This window comes from Wyeomyia smithii, chromosome 1 (genome assembly GCF_029784165.1).
Source record: "Wyeomyia smithii strain HCP4-BCI-WySm-NY-G18 chromosome 1, ASM2978416v1, whole genome shotgun sequence".
In the NCBI taxonomy this organism is placed as follows: domain Eukaryota; kingdom Metazoa; phylum Arthropoda; class Insecta; order Diptera; family Culicidae; genus Wyeomyia; species Wyeomyia smithii.
In genome coordinates this window covers 157,706,614-157,730,615 of record NC_073694.1, presented here as the reverse complement: position 1 = coordinate 157,730,615, position 24,002 = coordinate 157,706,614, and the positions used below count along the sequence as shown (strand labels likewise).

General features: G+C 38.4%; 3 protein-coding genes across 3 annotated transcripts in view; all 3 read right to left on the bottom strand.

The window, feature by feature from the left end:
• Nucleotides 1–4,872, bottom strand: part of LOC129718643 (uncharacterized) — a 76,757-nt gene extending 71,885 nt beyond the window's left edge. Inside the window, exon 1 of the mRNA XM_055669616.1 lies at nucleotides 4,306–4,872. The gene's annotated coding sequence lies outside the window, so the exon portion shown is untranslated. The remainder of the gene's footprint in view (nucleotides 1–4,305) is intronic.
• The window catches only part of LOC129718642 (uncharacterized), a 162,294-nt gene that overhangs the window by 84,777 nt on the left and 53,515 nt on the right, over nucleotides 1–24,002 (bottom strand). The window lies entirely within an intron of this gene.
• Nucleotides 1–24,002, bottom strand: part of LOC129718641 (uncharacterized) — a 304,221-nt gene that overhangs the window by 261,873 nt on the left and 18,346 nt on the right. The gene's annotated exons all lie outside the window — the stretch shown is intronic.

Genomic DNA, 24,002 nt, shown 5'->3' with positions numbered 1-24,002 from the left:
ATCACCAAAGCAAAAAAAGTTAGCACACTCACAACTAAATTATTCGTGAGAATAAATACAAAGCCAGCTGGCGCCTCTCTCTCTCGGTTTATTATTAAGAATCTTCATTTAATTAATGAACATGAGTTTTTATTTTCAAAATAAAAAAAAATAAACCAAGTTCTTTTGCATGGTAGCTCACTCCAGAGAGGCCTTTTGGCTTCGTCAATTAGAGGAATTATAGCCTTTAGGTGTACAACCGGACTCGTTTGGTTACTAATGTACGCACAACCCGTTCTCGAACGTAGCTTCGTTGGCCGGCTACGTCAGGTTCCCAAAACTCCCGATGTACTGACAATCGAACCACAAGGTTACTGCATACTTTTTTACAGTAACAATCAATTAACTTGATAGCGTGTGCATTTCGGCGTTTCTAAGCGAATTTGAGTTTTTGTATTTTTTTTGTCTTCTTCCTCTGGTCACGTTTCAAATTTGTTTCTTTGCTGACTTTCGCACCATCACTGCATCCATCGTCGAAGATCCCAATGACAATGTTTTTCAACTCCACCTTTTGAATCGAAATCAAAATCCCCTTCTAAATTTACTCTTCCATCGTCACTGTCGTAGAACTTTTAGATCGCATCTATTTTTAAATGACAAGTAACCTAAAATGTTCGGCAACAAATCACATCAATAATCCGTTTTTTTCACGCATGGTAGCTGCGGGAAAATACAACTACTGAAACTGATATGCGATTATTTTGCTACTCGATGGCCCAAATAATCGCATATCAATCTCTACTTTATTTTTCATTGCAATTTTCACAAAACAGCAATGCTATGATAAACCAGTTATATTAAAGGTTTATTTCATTGGATTATGTCGAAAATATAAAAACAAACCACGCTCAATAGGTGAAATAATCAAAACATAAAAAGATACATTTTATATTGCCGAAAATCGTAACCTATTGTGTGGTTTCTTAGTAGGGAAACTTATTGAGGTTCCTCTTCGCTCTATCTCAATCGCTGAATTTTTCAAATTTAGTAAGATTTTTTTCGAGATAGTTTTTTTCTAACCCAATCAATTCATTCCCGGCGGAGAGAAATCAGTTTTTACCCCAAAAAATGATCTTTAAACTCTTCTTACCAATCAACTATATGCCCAATTGACACAAACTGTATTGCATACTAAAGATCAGTCTGCTCTCTACCAACACTGAATAATTTCATCGTGCAAATTTTTCAAGTAAACACTCATTATCATGTGAAGACAAATTGTTATTTTATCTTTGAGTATCTCTTAAACTCTTGATATTACATTGAACAGATTTCAAAGAAGCTAATCTAACGTCAAGATAAACCTATTTCGTAGGGGAGTTGGGGCAAAATTTACATGTTGCTGACATTTTACGTGGATCGCATTTTACCAATCGATTCTTGAGACATTTTCACTCAATATAAGACATAATTTAACTACCACTTTTAGATATTAACGCATTACCATAAATGCTCATACATACTCGATATTATTTCGCTTTGTGAAATATACTAAAACTATGCCAAAACCGTTTACGTAGAATCCCCGTTTTGAGCTCAGTTTTTGTCCAATTTAAGATATGTTTTTTTTTTAAAAGATGGGTAAGAAGATGCTAATATGTGGAAAAATTCTTAGAATTTTTATATTTGGCTTTAAAACAAAATGGCGTCAAAAAACATTGACAATTTCCGATTTCTTAAAAATTTAAAATGGCGCTACTGTTAACCCTTAAGTTGAAATGTGCTTAAACTCGGGGGAATTTGTTTTTGTGTCAAAATACATGGAAAAACATATATAGAAGCCGAGGCAGAAGAAAAAATAAATTTTTGTTGCACAGTGTTATCTTTGCTAGGGACACCAAAATTCACAGGAATGGCCAAAAACTTTAAATAGACAGCAACTAACTCGAACAAAAACGAATTTGGTTACTCAATGAACAACAAAGTCTTTCATTTTTATTGTTTGTTCGAAAACTGCGATCATGGATCAAAGAGCTTGAAAAGCCATAAAAGTACTTAAAAGTCACATAGAACTGCAAAAAAAGTATGGAAGGTAATAACAGGGTGTCTATTCAACTTCGATAATAATTGATTTTTGCAGTTTTTTTTAAAGAGTTTTCAATACTATTTTACTTATTTCAACTTAATAATAAAGCTTGTTATAACTCAAATATTTTAAAAGGGAACCGTACGGCGGCATCAAACATTAGGCAGCGCACTTGTGAAGATTAATGAATTCAAATCAGCCCTGTTTTACCTGAATATCGACGGGATTTTTTTTTCTAATAACAACCTGAAATTTAAGCCTGTTAGATCTTTTTAAAAAGTCATAAAAAGAATAAGGCGTATAAGGACACTTTTAAAAAAATCATAAAAAGAAAAAGTTTGAAATTCGATCCATGTTGGTTTGTTAAAGTTTTAAAAATTACAGTAATTGAATAGGTACGTTTCAAAGCAACGAGTCGCCAGCCATTCAGTATCTAATGAATAGTATAGTTTCTGATCGATTTCAATAGTATTTCAAAAGAGCTGTATTAACTATTTCCCTATAGTTTTGATTTTCACGCCAGCTTCATTTTGAATATAGGCCATGTTCGATTTTGGCAACACGTCCAAATTTAATTTTTTTATGATGCCTACCGAACTAAAGAGAAAATTCAATAGTCAATTATAGAACCAATCCGAAGTGGTGTCCGATGCGAAAATTCAATTCAACGCTTGGATGGTTGCTGGTGACAACACGTCCAATATTTTTATGTTGCCAAAATTGAACCGTGCCAAAAACGAAACGTGCCAAAACCGAACGAGGTCTGCATTACATTATTATTTATTTTAGGGACCTTTTAATTTGTCATCATTCGGGTTCGTTCATTTTGAATATTGTTTTGATTCGATATTATCATTTCTATTGTTGTTCAATGTTGTTTTTTTTTTTTTTCAATATTCTTCAGGATTTTTCATGACTTTGCTCCAGATTTCAAATGCCATTAGTCAATTTTCTTTGGAAAAAAATTTTGCCTTTCGAATGAATTGTTTTTCAACCCTTCTTTTCTTTATACCCTGAATGAATTATTAAATTTACGCCTAAAAAGTTTGCTGTAGAAAATTTTTCTGCAATCGAATCATGTATTGTAAGTATACGGTTACAGTGCAAGAAAAAAGGTAAATATAACAATTAAAAAACAAAATTTAATATTCGAATGCTCAAAAATTACATTACATTCACAGGGCGAAAATTCCGTAATGGTTCTTAAAACTCTCTAACTTTTCCAGTGTTTTTGATAGAGTCAAAATGCCTGATATTTCCAGGTGTTTCTATCTAAACAACATCACAGCAAAATAATATATATATCTGCAAAAAAGTCATGATTATTAGTTGCTCATAAAGCAATCTATTGAAATGTAATCTGTAATTAAATCGAACTAAATAAATGTATTTAAACGAACAAACTTATGCAATCTTTTTTAACTGTGCGTTTAATTGCATGAATAAACTGTCGGTTTGGGAACGACTTCCGGCGTTGCCCTTAATATAATTCTTCAAAAAAAACTCCTTTGACGACCCGAATAAAAAAATAATTAAAAAAAACTTTAGAAGTTGCCGTAATTTTACATAGTTATACCATAATTTAATTATGTTTTGCACTGTAAATACATCAATTTTACATTGAATGCCATTGTCCAAAACAATTAAAAACATTGTTTTGCTATTTTCAACATGAAAAGGGGGTTGTTATGTATTTTAACAGTAATTTTCAGGCATTTTACCCATACATTTTGAAGTCATTGACAATGTTTTTTATGATAAAATTATTATCGGTGGTAGATTCACTCTTTAGTGTGCTGCATATTATACAAATATACTAACTATTTATGTTCAATACACCTGGAGTTATTTTTTTCCGTAAGCTTTACCGTGGAAAAGCATTTTAAAGATAAGACTAGACTTATTTTGAAAAAAATCTTTAAAATACTTTTCCGTTTTCCTATTTTTGGACAATAGAAGAGGGGTACAGAATACACATGTTTCATTTGACATTTAAGCTACCTAAAGTTAGAACCACCCTGGTACCTTTCTATGGATATTCATGTGCGGGCCAAAACACGACAAGCGACGTTTTTACCCATCGTCGTCACCCTCATCGGGCCACATTCATTACGGTATAAATCAACATCATCAACAACATCATTCAGCTGTTGATCCCCGCGAATATGCTGCGCTTCGAGACGAGCTTGAACTGTCAAAAAAATTGTATGAACAGTGATACAGAGATTAGGGTCACTTACCATTGAACGTTGCGCGTCGTTAGTCTTGGCACTTGTGGCTGGCCACGGTTGGCCAGGATGGAATAATCCGGTCCGCTGGTAATGTCCGTGTGGAAAATTCCGTCGAGGCAGAACGGCAAATCTACGGAGATCACTCACGCACCTTACATACGGTGCTGCGCAAGTAAAATGTCGGAGTTTCACAGCACTTCACTTGAGCTTCGCGATACCCTTGTATTTTTTTTTTCTGTTGAATCACCTCGAAGCAAGCAACACTTTCACATCCAATAATGGGAAACGGAAACACTGCTGGATATTGCCAGAACCACACCACAAAATTGTCGCGATGGAATAGCACTTTGTACAATTTTCGATACTATACTCGGAAACGCTTCGACTTAGGAACGCAAAAATATAAAACAAGCAGCGTCCGAGCGGAAATCAGCCTCTTTTTCGCATTCGAACAAGTTTTTAGTTTAACACAGGCCACGGACATACGATTGAACTGACAGAATGGTGAAGTGTTGCCGAGCGTACGGCTGCGTAACGTAGCTCACTTTAAACTATGATTCTTCTGTTGGGAGGCCGCTGGTATGGTACGTACATTATAGCAGCAGCGGAACACAAAAACCGTCCGCGCGTTCAGGTGTATGCGTGCAGTATACGTTCGTGCTGTCAACCCTGCCAGTAGCAGCAGAAGTCGCACGTCAGTTAGCAGGGTAGAAGTGAGTAGAGAACTCAACTCGAAGATGAAATGCGTCGAACAAATACAGTCAACAGCTACAGTGACTGTGCTGCTGTTGGTTAGTAGCTGCTTTCGTTCGGTTTGGTTCAGCTAGAGAGTATTCGCGAATTCAGTTCCAGTAAAAACGGTAACTCTGATACATGCTGTCATTACTTCTAGGAGAGTATATATTTTTATATCAAACACAAACTTAAAGTGCATATTTTAATAGATAGCAGAACAAAATAGAATCAAATTTCGAACTACGAGCAACAACTAAAAAAGTTTATGAAATGAGAGAAGCGAATTTTATCGCACATCTGGTGGCACTGTCAGTGACTGACTGCAGGATAACCCACACGATGCTGGCCGTCAGCATAAAACCGAATCATTTTTATGCTGGTGTGCATGTTTGTGCTGTTTACTCTGTTTACCGCTTTGCTACTTTTTGCCGTTTTGCTTTGGTTCATATTTTGCGGCTGCTTTAGGTATACATCTTGCACTGCACGAACGGCCAAATGGCTCACTGAACTGGTCTAGCTGCCTGTCGGATGTTACTGCGAGACTAGCTAGCGAGTGAGCACGTAGACGTGAGCATGAAGCAGGTATGTTGGAAGCCACTCTGCTATGCTATATGTTGAAGCGATGTGGTAGCGGCCAGGGGTGGCTTTGTTCACGTGAAAGTCTCCAGCATAAGTAGGCAGCCACGATCGTTCGTCTTCAGCTGCGTGCGAAGGGCTTCATCGCTTAGTACGATGATGACGCTTCGGTTCCTGCTGAGTTGTTTGCTGTTGTATTACTTTGAAGGGTTTCTATTGCGTTTGTTGGTATTGTTTTTTTCTGTACAGTCGTGATTCGATTTTGTTTCACCAATTTCGAAGAAAGATGCAGTCATGTTGATTAAAATATCAGAACAATTCTGGAAAGATTGTGCTGTAAAATTTTATTAATTGTTTTCATAAACCTGACACGCAAGTCTGACTTTATACAAATTTTATTTTTTGTTATCGTTCAAAAAAGGTGGGTCTCGGAATTTTAAAATATTTCTTCACAGATAGAGATAATTAATTTTCTTGATTCAATCGAACCTAAAAAAAATCATAATTAGAATAATTCAAAACTATGCATCGTACATCGTTTAACTAAAATTGGTATACGAATTTATTGTAATACTTTCAGAAAAAAAACTAGAGAAAAATTTCAATAACTTTTTTCTACAAAAAGACTAACAATATAATTTTTAAAAATCAAGAGAAAATTGTTTGTACATATTTTTATTGATTTTTTTTTGTGAAATGAATAATGTATGAACTCTTATAATATTCGAAATATCAATTTGAGGAAAATAATACTGAGACAGATAGGGCACTATTACAGAAGCCGAGTCGATTCGAAACGAGTTGCTCGTCGAAGCTTCTTTAAAATGGCTCATAATTAAACTTTGCACTGTTGTGACTTGGAAAAATAAAATTCGCTGGAGATTTACACATAAATTTTCACAGAAAAAAACTTTTTAAATTTGTTTTCTCTCATTTCATTTACTTTTTATTGCAACAATTACGGGTCTCCTACGAAAGGCAGAAAACCAAAAGGCAGAATCATGAAAGGCAGAATCACGAAAAGCAGAACTACGAAAGGCAGAATATTTCATAAGGCAGAATAACAAATGGCAGAATCACAAAAAGCACAAATGGCAGAATCCAAAAATGGTCTATTTTCTTTTTAACAACATACACTCGCGGTCTTTGGCCGACTCTATTGTCCAAGTGTATGCTGTCCTTACTCGCTACCGCTCGTTCGGACTTAACTAAGGGAAAGAAAACCTGTTTGAATAATCCTAGAAAACCAGTATATCAGTTGTTTGTATGCGAGAGGCCGCTGCTTCCGACGGCGGGTCGGCGGCCGGCGGCCGGCTCGGACCGCGGAAACCAGGGCGACTTTGTGCCGCCTCGGTTCCTTGCCCTCGATTATGCGTCTTCGCCGCATGAATTGTTTTATGTTAATTATGATCAACTAGCCGTTGAGACTAGTGTAAGTTATACCTAACATTGAAAAATTACTCTCCGCGATGCCGTGAGAGTCTTTAGGATCTGAGCCAAACCAGTTTGCGCGTTTCGGATCTAATAATCAGGCTTGATTTGCACCTCCCATAAAAACTGGTCATTGCTTGTGACCAGTTATTATGTCTACCAAAATGATATTAAATAATAAAGGTAGAGTAGCAGCCTTTATACGGTGACCAGGATTCGCACCAATTTCTCATCACGCACTTGGCTATCGTGAGTCAGGTATTGCTACCAATGATTTTGCCTTTCGTGCCCTTCGAAATTCTGCCTTTGAAATATTCTGCCTTGTGTGTACTGTCATAGAGTTCTGCCTTTCATGATTCTGCCTTTCGTGCTTCTGCCTTTCGTGATTCTGCCTTCTGTGACGAACCCACAATTACTTTTGTGTAGTTTTTATGGGGCCGTTCCTAAACCACGTGGTCATAAAGAGGGGGACGGGGGGGGGGGGGGGGGAGGTTGACAAAAGACAACGAAAGACCACGCACGGGATGGGGGGTTAACGAAATTACCACGTGGCCTTTTTTCCTGACTTCTAATTTATTGTTGCCACCAAGTCAAGAGTGAAGCTTTTTCATTTTAGAAGCATAGAATGTACTGAAAGTTTAATAATTTGAGAATTTTTGGCACTTGATAAATGAAAAGACCACGTGGTTAAAGTCGCAAGGGGGGTGGGGCGGTGGTGTTTGGCCAAAAGACCACAATTTTTTTTCCAAACATGTCAACTGAAATCTATAACTGAAGGTTGTATTAGAGGAGTTATCCTCTAATACAACCTTCAGTTATAGATTTCAGTTGCAGATCTTTGACAAAGAGATCATTTTATGATATCAGTTCTTCATGTACACATGCATAATTATCACAAACTATTATATATCTCATAAAATGCCTTACCTAAAAATTTAATTTTTGAAGATGACAATATGTACTAATATCTGTACAAATTTGGTGATGGTAAAATGAAAAACCTAAATTAATCCACCTAGCGGTCAGACCCAGCCTTTCTCATTCAAACTTATTATTCGTAAAAACATATTTACATGAACGCTTCAATCCAATAAATGTGTATTCACTTTTTGGGTTCTAAAATAATGATGTAATAGAAGTATAAAACATGAAACTTGACGTAATGTAAATGTTCGAGAAAAAGCGAAATAAAAGAAATGACTCTTAATTACGAACAATTCAATCACGAGCGATAAATTATATTGTGGCCACATATATTGATTGAAGCAGGTATAGTTTTAAATGGCCTTTGAATTTCTTTTCTTTCCATAACTTTTGAACCACATATCAAATTGTTATGAAGTTTGTTATTTGTAAGTTTGAGAGATGACTCGTTCGTATGACACTAGTTATGTTCAAATAAGTCGTGTAATTTTTGAGATAATAGAATTTCGTTGTTTTATTAACAATTTAATACATAACGGTTGCTTAGTTCGATTATAGTCAAATGAAATGGGAACGTATAGGGCAGCCAAACTTTGAAACCACGTGTTAAATCATAATACATCAGTTAACCCTTAACTAGCCCGTTCATTTGATAATACTATTGATCAAATCGGTTGTGTACTTTCTGAGATAATGAAGTTTCGTGATTTTCACAATTCGGTACATTACAGACGAAGTTACAGTTCGATTACAGTAAAATTCAATAGGGTGTCAGCTAGACATTTCATTTGACACTAATTTCGTGAAAATCGGTTCAGCCATCTCTGAGAAAAGTGAGTGAGTATATTTTTTTTTTGTTCATCTATAATTTATTTGACACGGCACAAATACAATTTAATGTTTAACGGCGCCAATTATATCTGGTAGCTTACTTTCTAAAGTATCTTAATAACTAAAAGCAAATTTTTTATCCTCGCTGCCGACTACGAGCTGAAACTAAATCTAACTTAAAGCTATAATATTCTGGATTAAAAGCACTGGTTTACTGTATGATGGTTTTCATTGCCATAGGTGAGCACATGTTCCGCTGCTGAGCCAAGATATTACGGACTGGCATATTGGGTTGTCTCCCTCGGGCCTTGAGAGTATCGTGCGGGTCTGATTGCTGTTTCCGGATCCGGGGTCTTAACGTGTTCTTGTCGTTAGGCTGGATGCAGGCGGAAGGGGATAGGACTAAACTGGAGCGTGGATGGATTTCAGGAAAACGTATATAAGGGACATGTAGGATAGGTCACGGCTCGCCAAGATATCACGAACAGGAACAGCCGACTGCCTACCTTCGGCCTGCAGGGAAGCTATTAATTTAGACCTGGCGTCACGGTGTACAGGGCATGACCAAACAACGTGCTCTATGTCGTGATAACCTTCACCACAGGCACAGATACCACTTTCCCCGAGCCCAACACGACGGAGATGCGCGTCAAATCTATAGTGATTGGACATAAGCCGGGACATCACGCAAATGAAATCCCGACTTACATCCAACCCCTTGAACCACGGGTTCGTCGACACCTTGGGGATTATGGAATGTAACCACCTTCCCAGTTCCCCTCTGGTCCAAGCATTTTGCCAACTGATGACCGTATTCTGACGTACAAATGAGAAAAATTCATTAAAGGCAATTGGTCTTTCATAAATTCCACCGTTTGTTGCGCCCACCTTAGCCAAAGAGTCCGCTATCGGTATCGAGCAGTGAGAAGGGACCCACGCTAAGGTAATCTGATACGATTTTTCGGATAAAGCACTCAGATGTTCCCGTATTTTCCCAAGGAAATACGGAGAGTGCTTAACATCTTTCATCGATCGGAGAGCCTCAATGGAACTGAGACTGTCCGTAAAGATGAAATAATGGTCCGTGGGCATTTTTTCGATAATCCCTAGGGTGTACTGAATTGCAGCCAATTCTGCGACGTAAACAGAAGCAGGATTATCAAGCTTATGGGAGACGGTTAAATTGTTATTGAAAATACCGAAGCCAGTGGACCCATCAAGAAGTGATCTGTCAGTGTAGAACATATTGTCGCAGTTGATGTTTCGATATTTATTGGAAAAAATTTTGGGGATCTGCTGCACGCGTAAATGATCCGGGATTCCACGAGTTTCTTTCTATCATGGATGTATCGAAAAACACAGTAGAATCAGAAGTATTTGATAAGTCGACAAGATTTGGAATATTCGAAGAAGGGGTAATATTATGGGACATGTGATTGAAATACAATGTCATAAAACGGGTTTGAGAATTAAGTTCGATTAACCTTTCAAAATTTTCAATCACAGGACGGTTCAAGACCTCACATTTGATAAGAATGCGAGAAGACAGGCTCCAGAAGCGGTTTTTCAATGGTAGTACTCCAGCTAAGACCTCCAAACTCATCGTATGGGTCGACTGCATGCAACTCAAGGCGATACGTAAACAACGATATTGTATTCGCTCCAGTTTGATCAAATGTGTGTTTGCTGCGGAGCGGAAGCAGAAACACCCGTACTCAATGACAGACAATATCGTTGTTTGGTAAAGCCTTATAAGGTCTCCTGGGTGGGCTCCCCACCATTGTCCGGTTATCGTACGAAGAAAATTCACTCGTTGTTGACATTTTTTCATCAGATACCTCACGTGACAACCCCAGGTGCTTTTAGAGTCGAACCAGATACCAAGATATTTGTGTACCAAAACCTGAGAAATCGTTTTACTCATTAATTGTGTTTGAAGCTGAGCAGGTTCATGCTTCCTAGAAAAAACTACTATCTCAGTCTTCTCAGGAGAGAATTCGATACCTAGCTGTAAAGCCCAAGCAGACAAATTGTCCAAGGTATCTTGCAATGGTCCTTGCAAATCGGCAGCTTTGGCTCCTGTAACAGAGATTACACTGTCGTCTGCAAGTTGTCTTATCGTGCATGAATTTGCCAGACATTCGTCGATGTCATTTACATAAAAGTTGTAAAGAAGGGGGCTTAAACATGAGTTCTGGGGAAGACCCATGTAGCTAATGCGAAAAGTTGCCAAATCGCCGTGCGTAAAATGCATGTGCTTTTCGGACAGCAAATTGTGCAAAAAATTGTTCAAAATTGGAGAAAATCCTTGTCGGTGAAGTTTACCCGAAAGAATGTCAATAGAAACGGAATCAAAAGCCCCCTTAATGTCCAAGAACGCAGACGCCATTTGTTCTTTGCGAGCATACGCCAGCTGAATATCTGTTGAAAGCAGCGCAAGACAATAATTCGTCCCTTTGGCACGGCGGAAGCCAAATTGAGTATCTGATAGTAGACCATTTGATTCGACCCAGTGGTCTAAACGACGGAGTATCATTTTTTCCATCAATTTCCGGATACAGGATAGCATTGCAATCGGCCTATAAGAGTTGTGATCAGAAACTGGTTTCCCTGGTTTTTGGATGGCGATCACCTTCACTTGCCTCCAATCCTGCGGTACAATGTTTTGCTCCAGGAACTTATTGAACAAGTTCAACAAGCGCCCCTTCGCATTGCCGGGTAGATTCTTCAACAAGTTGAATTTGATTCTATCTAACCCAGGTGCGTTATTGTTACAGGACAGGAGGGCAACTGAAAATTCTGCCATCTTAAAAGGTGATTCTATCGCGTCGTGACCCGGAGACGCATCGCGAACAAAGTTTTGCGCAGGAACAGAGTCCGGACATACTTTCCTGGCAAAATCAAATATCCACCGACTTGAAGACTCCTCGCTTTCGTTGACCGCTACGCGATTCCGCATTCTTCGGGCTGTGTTCCAAAGAGTGCTCATCGATGTCTCCCTCGACGTCTCGTTCACGAATCGACGCCAATATCCGCGTTTCTTTGCTTTAGCCAGGCTTTTAAGCTTGGTATTAAGCTCCGAATACCGTATATAGTCGTCGGGTATACCTCCCTTCTGGAAGGCCAAAAACGCGTCGGAACTTTGCGTGTAGACATCGGAGCACTCTTTGTCCCACCACGGAATTGGAGGCCGCTCTTTGATCGTTACGCCGGGATATTTCTTCGTTTGGGCTTGCAACGCGGCGTCGAGGATTAAACCCGCGAGGAGGTTGTATTCTTCAAGTGGTGGATGATGTTGAATCGACTCAACCGCTTTTGAAATCATTTCCTCGTATAACTTCCAATCGACATTCCGTGTGAGGTCATACGGAATGTCAATTGGTCGCATGCGAGTTGAACCGTTAGTAATTGAAATAAGAATAGGCAGATGGTCGCTACCGTGAGGATCGAGGATTACCTTCCATGTGCAATCCAACCGTAGCGACGTCAAACATAAGGATAGATCCAAAGCGCTTGGGCGCGCTACAGGTTTCGGGATACGTGTCATTTCACCGTTGTTCAAAATAGTCATGTCGAAGTCATCGCAAAAGTTATAGATTAAAGAGGAGCGGTTATCATTCTAGGGGGAACCCCAAACCACACCATGAGAGTTGAAGTCTCCCAAAATCAAACGTGGCGAGGGAAGAAGTTCTATAAAATCAAAGAGCAACCGTTGCCCAACCTGTGCTCTGGGAGGAATATATATTGAGGCAATACAAAGCACTTTACCTTGTATTTTTAATCCCTAGAAGTACTCTTCCTTATGGGGTGTCTCGATCAAGGCGAATAATATTAAAATCATGGAAGTTGAGATCAATATTTGAAGTAAGCCAAGTTTCACAAAGGGAAAATGCATCGCATTTGTTTCTATTTATTAAAACTTTAAATGAATCCATTTTTGGTAAAATACTTCTACAATTCCACTGTAAGACAGAGATAGAATCCTTCGTATACGCAGATGAATTAGGCATCGAAGGATACAATCGCTGCAAGGAGGGGCCATTGGGCAGTCAACTGCTTCAAAAATGATCTAACTGTTGGGAGGAATGCTGTAGGAAAAATTTAATTGGATCGGGTATATTGAAATTTTCAAAGATCCAGGCCACAATGTCAGAGAATTTCACAAATCCAGAGTTTGTTTCATCAACTGGGTGTGCAAAAGGAACAACTGGGGTTTTAGATGTTCCTGGCAGTGCTGGGAACTCCTTCTGGGACTTTAAATTTGCAAGCCCAGGAGGAGTTTGCTTCGGTTTTTCCGCAGCACTGTTTGGTTTGTTTGTAACTTTCATTTCACTTTGGGAAATCTTAGGACCTTTACGGGGAAGCTTAGGAAAGGAAATATTTTTCCTCTTTCTAGACGCCCCAGGATTGGCATAAGATGTTCCCGCTGGTGAATCGTCAGAATCGGTTCGGTTCGATGTTATGGTAGAAGTGGTCACGGTCTTCCTCAGCATCTCAGCGTAAGATCGCTTTGAACGCTCCTTAAGTGACCGCTTGATTTTATCTCTGCGCTGCATGTACACCGGGCATGTGGAGAGCTCATGCTGATTTTCCCCGCAGTGAATACATTTTTCAGCATTTACACTGCAAGAATCGTCCGCATGAGTTTCTCCACACTTGCTACATCGTGCCTTATTGCAGCAGTAGGCGGCTGTGTGGCCTAGCTGCTTGCAATTGGTGCAATTCATAACACGGGGTACATACAATCGCACAGGCAGACGAACCCGATCGATCGAGACGTGGCTAGGGAGAGCATATCCGGCAAACGTAACACGAAACGAGTCTGACGGAGTGTACACTCCTGTGCCGTTGACAAGAGACACAGACCGCAATTGCTTGCAATCTATGATCTTTACTTTTACGTCGTGACACAAAGCATTTTTGAAGCAGCCAAAACCGCTTGCAAAGATACACTCGACCGACAGACTCGAATCGGTTATGACACCGTCGATCTCCACGTCTCGTGCGGGTATATAAACGCGATACTCGCGTGTGAAAATCTCGGAGCGAGCAATAGCGTTGGCCTGTTCCAGGTCGCTGACCACGACACGGAGCTTGTTGGGTCTGACCTTGGAGATTTCGGTCACGGCCTTGTACCCCTCCGTCAGGTCTTTCGAAATCTGCAGGATGTTTAACGGTTTCGATTTCGGTCCTGCTTTTGGCCGAAAGAAAACAGTAAAGCTGTCCTGAGATCCGTCCGAGTAAAGCCTGGGGCGAGGGGGGACTGGAGAATTAACAAAGGAAGGGTTGGCAGGAGGGACAGGGTCAGGGGGGTTCGGGGATGGTGGCACGGGAGGCGAGGGATCTACATCCATCGCGCTAAATTTAGCGCACTAGCGCCGACAGAACACGTACCTCTTTACTTCTCCTTTCAGCAGGGTTGGTTGCCCGAACGGTCGAAGCTGCAGCCGTTACAGCCAGCAGCACCAATACAGCAGCTCCAAACAGCCACCAGCAGCGAGCCGGATGTGCGATCACTCAGCACAGCGACACAACTCGCTGTCAACTGTTGGCTTCTTCTTTTTCCTCCTTTGTGTTGAGATTCTCGTCCACTGCTGTAGCACAAATCACTTAGCAGCCAAATCGGCTTACGCACCAGCAAACAGCCACGATGCGAAACAGTAGCACAAAGGCGGGCGACCTTGAACCTTCACTCGACCAGGCAAACAATGCCAACACTTTCTCACGCGTCTTTTGTTTTATATTCTATCGGAGCGATCACCAAACACGTCCGATACTGATGCGTGTTCGGCACAGAATGAGTGAGTTTATGTATTCTATGAATTTGTTTTTTTTTTTTCATAGCTAGATTTCTCATTTTTAAACATAACAGGCAAAGTAATAGTCCGATTGCAAAAAAAATCAATAGGGTCTTATGGGGTAACTAGACCTTTCATATGACTTTGATTTTGTGGAAATAGGTTCAGCCATCTCTGAGAAACATGAGTGAAATTAAACAGTCTTCAGAAGACGTTTCTTTTCATAACTTTTGAACCACATGTTCAATCTATATAAAATTCAAAAGTTAAGGGTTTTAAGATAGCCCGTTCATTTGATACCAATTTTATTGAAATCGGTTGTGTGTGATTTCTGAGATATTGATGTTTCGCGATTTTTACATTTTTAAACATAACCTCTAAAATAAAAATCCACTTACAAAGAAATTTAATAAGGTCTTATGGGGCAACTAGAACTTTCATTTGCATATAATTTCATTAAAATCGGTCCAGCCATCTCTGAGAAAAGTGAGTGAAAATAAAAATCTGCACATACACACACACATACATACACACAGAAAATGCTCAGCTCGTCGAACTGAGTCGAGTGATATATCCCATTCGGCCCTTTGGAGCACTTTCATATCTTCGGTTTTGCAAGTGATTGCTATACCTTTCTAGGAGAAAGACAGAAAGTTAAAAAAATATTAATTAGGACTTAGGAGTAAAATATTCGTACTGAAGAAATAGCGAAATAAAAGAAATGACTTTGAATTTCGTACACTTCAATCACGAGCAATACCGGGAACGTACGAATAGCATAATACCAAATTTAAATTTTGTTGAGGCCATATGTTTTGATCAAAGCAGTTACAGCTTTAAATAGTCTTTGAATTTCGTTTCTTTTCATAACTTTTGAACCACATTCAAATTGCTATGAAATTTCTTACTTGTGAGTTTGAGAGACAACTCGTTCAAATGATACTAGATATGTTCAAATAAGTCGTGTGATCTTTGAGATAAAAGACTTCCGTGGTTTTTATAATTTAATACATAACGGTTGGAATAAAAACTCGATTATGGTCAAATAAAATGGGAACCTATAGGAAAGCCAAACTTTTCATTTGACACTAAGATTGTTGAATTTAGTCCAGCCATTTTTGGGAAAACGAGTGAATTTGAAAAGTCACCGGAACATGTTTCTTTTCACAACTTTTGAACCACATGTTTAATCACTATAAAATTCATCAATTAACCTTTAACTAGCCCGTTCATTTTATACCAATATTGCTCAAGTCGGTTGTGTACTTTCAGAGATAATGAAATTTCGTGATTTTCATATTTTGATACATTACAGACAAAGTAACAGACCGATTACATTGAAATTCAATAGGGTGTTATGAGGCAGTTAGACCTTTCATTTGACACTAATTTCGTGGAAATCGGTTCAGTCATCTCTGAGAAAAGTGAGTGAGTTTAAGTAGTCTTCGGAATATGTTTCTTTTCAAAGCTGGATTTCACATTTTTAAACATAACAGGCAAAGCAATAATCCGATTGCAAAAAAAATCAATAGGGTCCTATGGGGTAATTAGACCTTCCAAATGACACTGATTTTGTGGAAATCGGTTCAGCGATCTCAGAGAAACATGAGTGAGATTAAACACTCTCCAGAACACGTTTCTTTAAATAACTCCTGAACCACACGTTCAATCTTCATGAAACTCAAAAGTTAAAGGTTTTTTAAGTAGCTCGTTCATTTAAAACCAATTTTGTTAAAATCGGTTGAGTAGTTCCTGAGATAATGATGTTTCGTGATTTTCACATTTTTAAACATAACCTCTAAACTAAAAATCCGATTACAATGAAATTCAATAGGGTTTTATGGGGCAACTAGACCTCTCATTTGCAATTAATTTCATGAAGATCGGTTTAGCCATCCCTGAGAAAATGAGTGAGATTAGGAGAGCGTTACATACACACACATACACACACAAACATACACACACACATACAGAAAATACTCAGCTCGTCAAACTAAGTCGATTGATATACGAGATTCGACCCTTTGGAGCACTTTTATACCTTTGGTTTTTCCAGTGATTGCTATACTTTCTAGGAGAAAGGCAAAACGTTATCATTGAGAGCATGACACCAATCCAACGTGCTGATTTTGTACTATAATCAATCATTTCTATACTGGCCCTGTTGAAATTGAATAAACAGAAGGTAGGAAAATAAGACGAAAAGGTTGTGAAAATAAGACGAACTCAAAAGGTAACAAATTTAAACAGTCCGTGTTGAGAAAAAACAGGTTTCACTACAATTTTATTCACCAGTTTGAATAGGCCCTTTTAAAACAGCTGTCGTGAGTGTACACAAAGCACTGATATCATAAAATAACCATTTTATCAAAAAGAAACGACTGTGCAAAGTTTCAGTGAAATCGGAAACATACCTGCCTTTACTTTTTTAAAGACCTCGTGTCACCAGTGCACAATGCACAATGGTCCAGAAACCGAATTTAGGGGGAAATTTGGGTCTAGAGCTCTATAGCAACATTTTAGAAAAAAACTTCCTTCTACAAAGTTGTTACACATGATAAAGTGCTCATTGAAAAATTATCGAAAATTAGGGTGACCAACATTTTCGATGCAATCAAGTATCAACCTTTTTCATCTTTATAGATAGAAGGAAAACTTGTTCCACAATGTTATAGCTTAATAATTTTAAGTAACTTTGTAAAAAAAGTTTTTCTCTATCTTTGAAAACAACCGATTTATATTGAAAAAACACATTTTGCACTCTAACTTCATTATTTCAAGTTTCGCCTTAAAACTGTCTTTGAACGACTTTTATAGCTTTTTGAAATAAACAATTTGCAATTCTGATATCGTAAATATCTCAATACTACTCAAAGTTATTAATATTTTTCATCAAAAAACATGCGTTTTTCATTTGTTTGTCATTCTTTTTAGGGCAAACATAAAAAATATCTCTTGGTCTCATTTTGAAGGGCATACTTGACTCTAGAAATTAAGGAATTTCTAAAAATATGTTATTTTTTAAATTTGAGTAAATTCAATTTAAAAATATTTCAAAAATTTCAATATTTTATATATTACGCATAGAAAAGCACGCAGATTAATTTTTCTAGTATTTTTTCTCACAACTAGAAGTAATCACCTTTAATTTGATTCGGAAAGATTAAAAATCGATCAACTGGTTCAAGAGTTATGATTTTTTTTTAAATTAAATACATCGAACACAATCGATTTTTTATGGTCACCCTATTTCGAAGTTGGTCTCGCAAAGTGCTTCAATTGTGCTCAAAATCGCAGGGATGAATCTATGTTGAAAATAATCAAACCCAATTTTTTTTCGTCGGGTTGTTAGGGGGTCTGGCTCCGAAATAGGGTGACCATGAAAAACGGCTATATTCGATGTATTTTATTTGAAAAAAATCATAACTTATGAACCTGTTGATTGACTTTCGATCTTTTTGAATCAAATTAAAGGTGATTACTTGTAGTTGTACGAAAAAATACCAGAAAAATTAATCTGCGTGCTTTTCTATGCGTAATATATAAAATTATTGGAATTTTTGTCATATTTTTAAATTGAATTTACTCAAATTTAAAAAATAACGTATTTTTAAAGACTTAAGTATGCCCTTCAAAATGAGACCATGAGATATTTTTTATGTTTGCCTCAAAAGGAATGACAAACAAAAAAACGCATGTTTTTTGATGAAAAACAATAATAACTTTGAGTATAATTGAGAGTTCAAATTGGTGGTGATGAAATCGAGGTGGTTGATGAGTTCGTGTATCTGGGCTCACTGGTAACTGCCGACAACGATACCAGCAGAGAAATTCAACGGCGCATTATGGCAGGAAATCGTGCATATTTTGGTCTCCGGAGGACGCTCTGATCAATTAGAATTCGTCGCCGCACCAAGTCAACCATCTACAAGACGCTGATCAGACCGGTAGTCCTCTACGGGCATGAGACATGGACTATGCTTGTGGAGGACCAACGCGCCCTTGCGGTCTTCGAGCGGAAGGTGTTGCGTACCATCTTCGGTGGACTGCAGATGAAAAACGGAGTGTGGAGAAGGCGAATGAACCACGAACTGCAGGAGCTAGCCATCTATCGTCCACACCGCTAAGATAGGCAGGTTGCGGTGGGCTGGGCATGTTGTAAGGATGTCAGACGACAGCCCGGTAAAGATGGTTCTTGAAACCAATCCGTCAGGGACGAGACGGAGAGGTGCACAGCGGGCAAGGTGGATCGATCAGGTGGAAGACGACCTGCGGACCCTACGCAGACTGCAGAGCTGGCGAACTGCAGCCATGGACCGAGTGGATTGGAGACGATTCTTAGGTACAGCAAAGGCCACACCACGGCTTGGGACTGTTTGGTAAGGTAAGGTATAATTGAGATATTTACAATATCAGAACTGCAAATTGTTTCTCTTAAAAAGCTCTAAAAGTCGTTCAAAGACAGGTTTAAGGTGAAACTTGAAATAAAGAAGTTAGAGCGCAAAATGTGATTTTTCAATATAAATCGTTTTTTTTCAAAGATAGAGAAAAACTTTTTTTTACAAAGTTACCTAAAATTATCGGATCTCTAACATTGTAGAACAAGTTTTCCTTCTATCTACAAAGATAAAAAAGTTAAATACTTGATTGCATCGCAAATTTTGGTCACCCCTATTATTGATAATATTTCAATAAGCGCTTTATCATATGTAACAACTTTGTAGAAGAATTTTTTTCTCTAAAACATTGCTATAGAGCCCTAGACCCAAATTTCCCCCTAAGTTTGGTTTCTGGACCATTTTGCAGTGGGCTGGTTTTAGCGAGAATTGTTCAAGACTAGTATTTTGGCACTAGTACTTACACCTGTGTGTTTCAAACCCTATTTATAGCCACAGTTCTAGTAAATCACATCGAATGTTTAGATTTTCCCCGATCGTACAATTTTAGCGGAATCGTTATTCCACAATAGCCTGAGTTACATGAACTACATATTTTAATTAGTTATGATTCAGTTAGTCAATGAGTTATGGATGTATGGGCAAATCGAAAGCGTTAAGGGCCAAACACAATGGATACGTTTGCGTTGCGTTGACGTTAATTTGACAGAAAATGTATGGGCTAACTGTCAAATTGCCGCAAACGCAGCCGCAACGAATTCATTGTGTTCAGGCCTTTAGCGTAGCTAAACATTTGGCCGTATGAGCGCTAAATTACATTTTGTTTTATTTAAGCTTTGTTGATCACAGTCTGGCTTGTTTCAATCAATTTCTAAGTCCCAACGTTTTACTGAAATTCAAAGTGGGGAGATAACCTTTGAATCTCTGATTTAATTCAATAAGACGGAGCATGTCGCCACCATCGCCAAAAAAAAACAAAAATAAAATAAAAGAAGTACCTACCCAACTGAAATGCAATAACTAAGAGAAAATCAATAAATTGAATGAATTTTATGATTCTAACTAGAGAATGGTGGCATAACAAAATCGAGACATTACTATAGTCGATCGCGTAAAGCAGCGTCATACACACTAAAAACTGGATCTCTAGCTCGGCTGAAAAAAAAAAACCTGAGTTCACTCGGTAACTTTGGATTCAATCGATATTTCAGCTAAAAAACGGTTACCGAAAGACGTCAGATTATTTTGCCGAGACTTCGCCAGAAAAACTAAGCTTGACGAATCTTGTTTGATTTTTTGCCGAATTCATCGTTAATAATTACGTAAGCATATTTTTCCACTTTTTCAAGCCCCCCTACCCCCCCCCCCCCCCCTTGTAAGACATCGTAAGATTTTTTGAACAGCTGCATTAACAATGTTTTTCTTACGTAAGATAATCATTTTACCGTCCTCTTTCCCTTGTAAGATAACGTAAGAAAATTGCAGAACCCCCTCCCTCCCTATTTGCTTACGTGATTATTGAACGGCCCCTTAAACACTGTTGATACCGAGGTCAGCAAAAACATTACTGATATCTCGGCACGAATTTTGCTTGTTGCCGGGTTTCGACAACACAGTTGCCATTCTCAAGAACAAGTTGATCGCCACTTTTCTTTGTACGAATTAGTGCAATTGTGTTACGTACGAACACACGGGAAGCAGATAATAATTTTGTGTGAACTATAGATGTTCACAAGCTGGAAGTCGAAAAAAGTTTAGGACAGATTCGTGCGAACTGGCAGTAGTGCAACGCCTCGGGTGCAAATGAGCACCAAGCGGAAAAATGCACCTCAAAATAAAATGGACGCGTTCGATAGAAACTGCAAGAGGAGAACGAGAATATTCCGTAAACATTCAATCCTCAAAATGAATAAATTTGTGTACGTACTAAAACTCATCTTGTTATTTATATTTTGAAAGAAAATTACTGAATTCTCTCGAAATTATTCTCTGCGATTGGTTCCGGAATTCTCGGCAAAATAGATTCAGCCAAGATGGTTGCCGAGCACTCAGCTGTCCAAATCTCGGCACAAACAATACCAAAATCAGGCGTTTTCTTAGGTGCGAACGATCACCGTGCGACATCATTCATTGAAACCATTCAGATCAGACAAACACCACATTGGGTAGCAAACGGCTTCGGCAGTGGTTTTCTTCGGCAGGTTTCTGCATAAGATTGAAGCCGTTCGCTACCCTATATAATTAACACTGTAAACTAATTTTCAAATTTATTTATTCATATAGCAGAGTTAAATTAAATAACGTTTTAAAAATTGAACAGATTTGAACTTCTTGCGAAAAATATTTTCCGGAGAATACTTCACACTTAGTTTTTATTGCCGAGAACTCAAAAGCTGATAAACTCAGCGAAATGTTCTACAAGTTCTCGGCAGAATTTTCAAGAACTTCGGCAAACGAAACGTCAATACTTGCTGGTTTACGGTAAATCAATATATTTGCTGTATGTTCGTCGAAATATATTGCTGACATTCGTCAAAAACTTCGCCGAGCTCCATCAGCTATTGGGATTTTGCCGAGATAGATTAAGTGTGTTGGACCTATTTTTTTTTTTGGGAAAATTTACTTTCAAGTTTATGTTTTTTCGCTCCGAATTAAAGATTTTGCGTTGTTTATCAGTAATAGATTTCTGATATTTAGGATCTACAGGATATCGAAAACTTACACTGATGTCGATCGTCAAAATAGGCCAAAATTTCATATATTTAGAAATGTTAATCTTGCCGTTGACTATAGTTTCTGAATTATCTTTGAATTAGCTGTGTTCTCGCCTACGGGAGTTACAAACTCTAATAGAGTAGTGAGGGGCAAAAGTACGCAAGGGGTAAAAGTACGCATTGGCCTTTTCGAAGCAAACGAGCAAAATAAATGAGATTCCGTTCAAATGGGCTGAAGCTATGAGGAAAGTTGTGTTTTGAGCTGTTTTGATCTAATTTTCTTAGTTTTGGGAACTATGATTGACCGATTCGGAAACTACAGAAACTCGAAAACAACAGAGCCCAAAAAACTTTTGTATAATTGTGGTTTGTAGGGTAAATTTGTTTTGCAGGAAGTATTTTGATGTTTGTCATAAAACTCAAATCAGTTGGAAAACTCCTTGTGGGGCAAAAGTACGCATAAACCGCGGGGCAAAAGTACGCACTAGGTGCCAATAACCTTAATGAAAAAATGTGTTTAATAACGATGTTTTTGCACAGAAGTTACTCAAAAATAACTAGTGATATGCGGATGTGCTCCGAAACTGAGGAATATTATGGTTTCATGATGTTTTAAATGGAATCGTACAACCATTTTAATGGTTTTGTTGATATGCTTTCAAAATGGTTCTTCCGGAATAGACAGGGGCTTCTAGAATCCAAAGAAACAATGAAAAATACGAGGCCAAATACCATCCAATATTTTTTTTGCAACTGGGATGATGTCCACAGATCGGAAAATGGTTCAGACGCCGTTTCGAATTTCAAGATGGCGACTTTCGGTTTCTAGAAAGCAACCTAAGATGGTCGAATACCCTCCAATATGTGTATTTCCGTAATCGAGATGATGTCCAGAGACTGGATAACGACACTAGACACCATTTTTGATTCCAAAAGGCGACTTCCGGTTTCTGGAAAACAACCAAATGTGATCAAATACTAGGTAATATGAGTATTTTCGGAATCGGGATGTTGCTCTGGGACCATTAAATAACCCCAGAGGCCATTTTGAATCACAAGATGTCGACTTCCGGTTTCTAGGAAACAACCCAGAATGGTCGAGTACCCCCCAATGTATCTTAAAATCCCCAGTATATCTTAAAATCAAATGACGCCCTGAGACCGGAAATCGACTTCAGACGCCATTTTCAAATTCTAGATGGGGAATTCTGGTTAGTCTGTTGTCGTATTCAGGTCTCTTGGCATCATACTCATATGCGATGGTATTTAAACAATTTAGGGTGTTTTCCAGAAACCGGAAGTCACCATCTTGAATTTAAAAATCGCGTTTGAAGTTTATTTCTGGTGTCTGCGTATCATCCCGATCCATGAAATACTAAAAAGTGATCCCTGGTATAAAAAGTGATCAAAATATGATCACGTGGTTTAGGAACGGCCCCAAAAACAATTTTACTGTGAGGACTATTTCTTTGACATACAATGCTGAAGTAAGTCAATTACAACTTTGTTTATTTAAAAAAGGGTTATTCGAACCATGACAGCACATAACTGCTTTCTTGAATGAACGCTTTCGTACTAATCAAGATGAATTTTGGGAAAATTAACGAAAATTTTTAAAGTGCTTTAATTGATCTTCGTGGAAAGAATCAGGGTAATAATCAAATTTGCTTCTGGTAAATTATCTTTTGAGTCAGCAAATGTAATACTGAAAAATATATGCGTTGTAAGAAGACCCATAAGATATCTCCATCTAATGGTAACTTTATACAAGCTACACAGCTTATTGGCGGCAAAAAACCGACAACCCGATGAACGTCTGTATAGACAGCACGCACAGTCCCCGGATAGTTCAACTTTGGAGATCATTAAAAGGCACCGCACCGAATTTGAGAGACACAAAAAACACACTCGTCGTATCTCAGTCAAAATTATACCGATCCGTATAGAAGAACCGGCATCGCGCAAGTGAATAATAGGTGAGGAATGGGACGCGGTATGCAACTCTGCCGCTCTGCTCTGTACGCTGCTGGTGATTCCAGCTTCTGCTCTAAATCATGCCCAAAGTACGAGCAAGTTTGTGGATTATTTTTAGCCCCCCCCTTTAATGGCTATTCCGTATCATCACGTGGCGCTGTTGTTGACTACCGAAATATGTACTATTGTATGTATTAAATCAGTATCCACACACGGAGTTTACTTTCGAAGCTAGAGCACGAAAATAAGCTGGTTTTAACAAGTTGAAGTGCTGCTGTTGCGAGTGTCGAAACGAGAATGATACGGCGGCGGTAATGTGTGCTCAT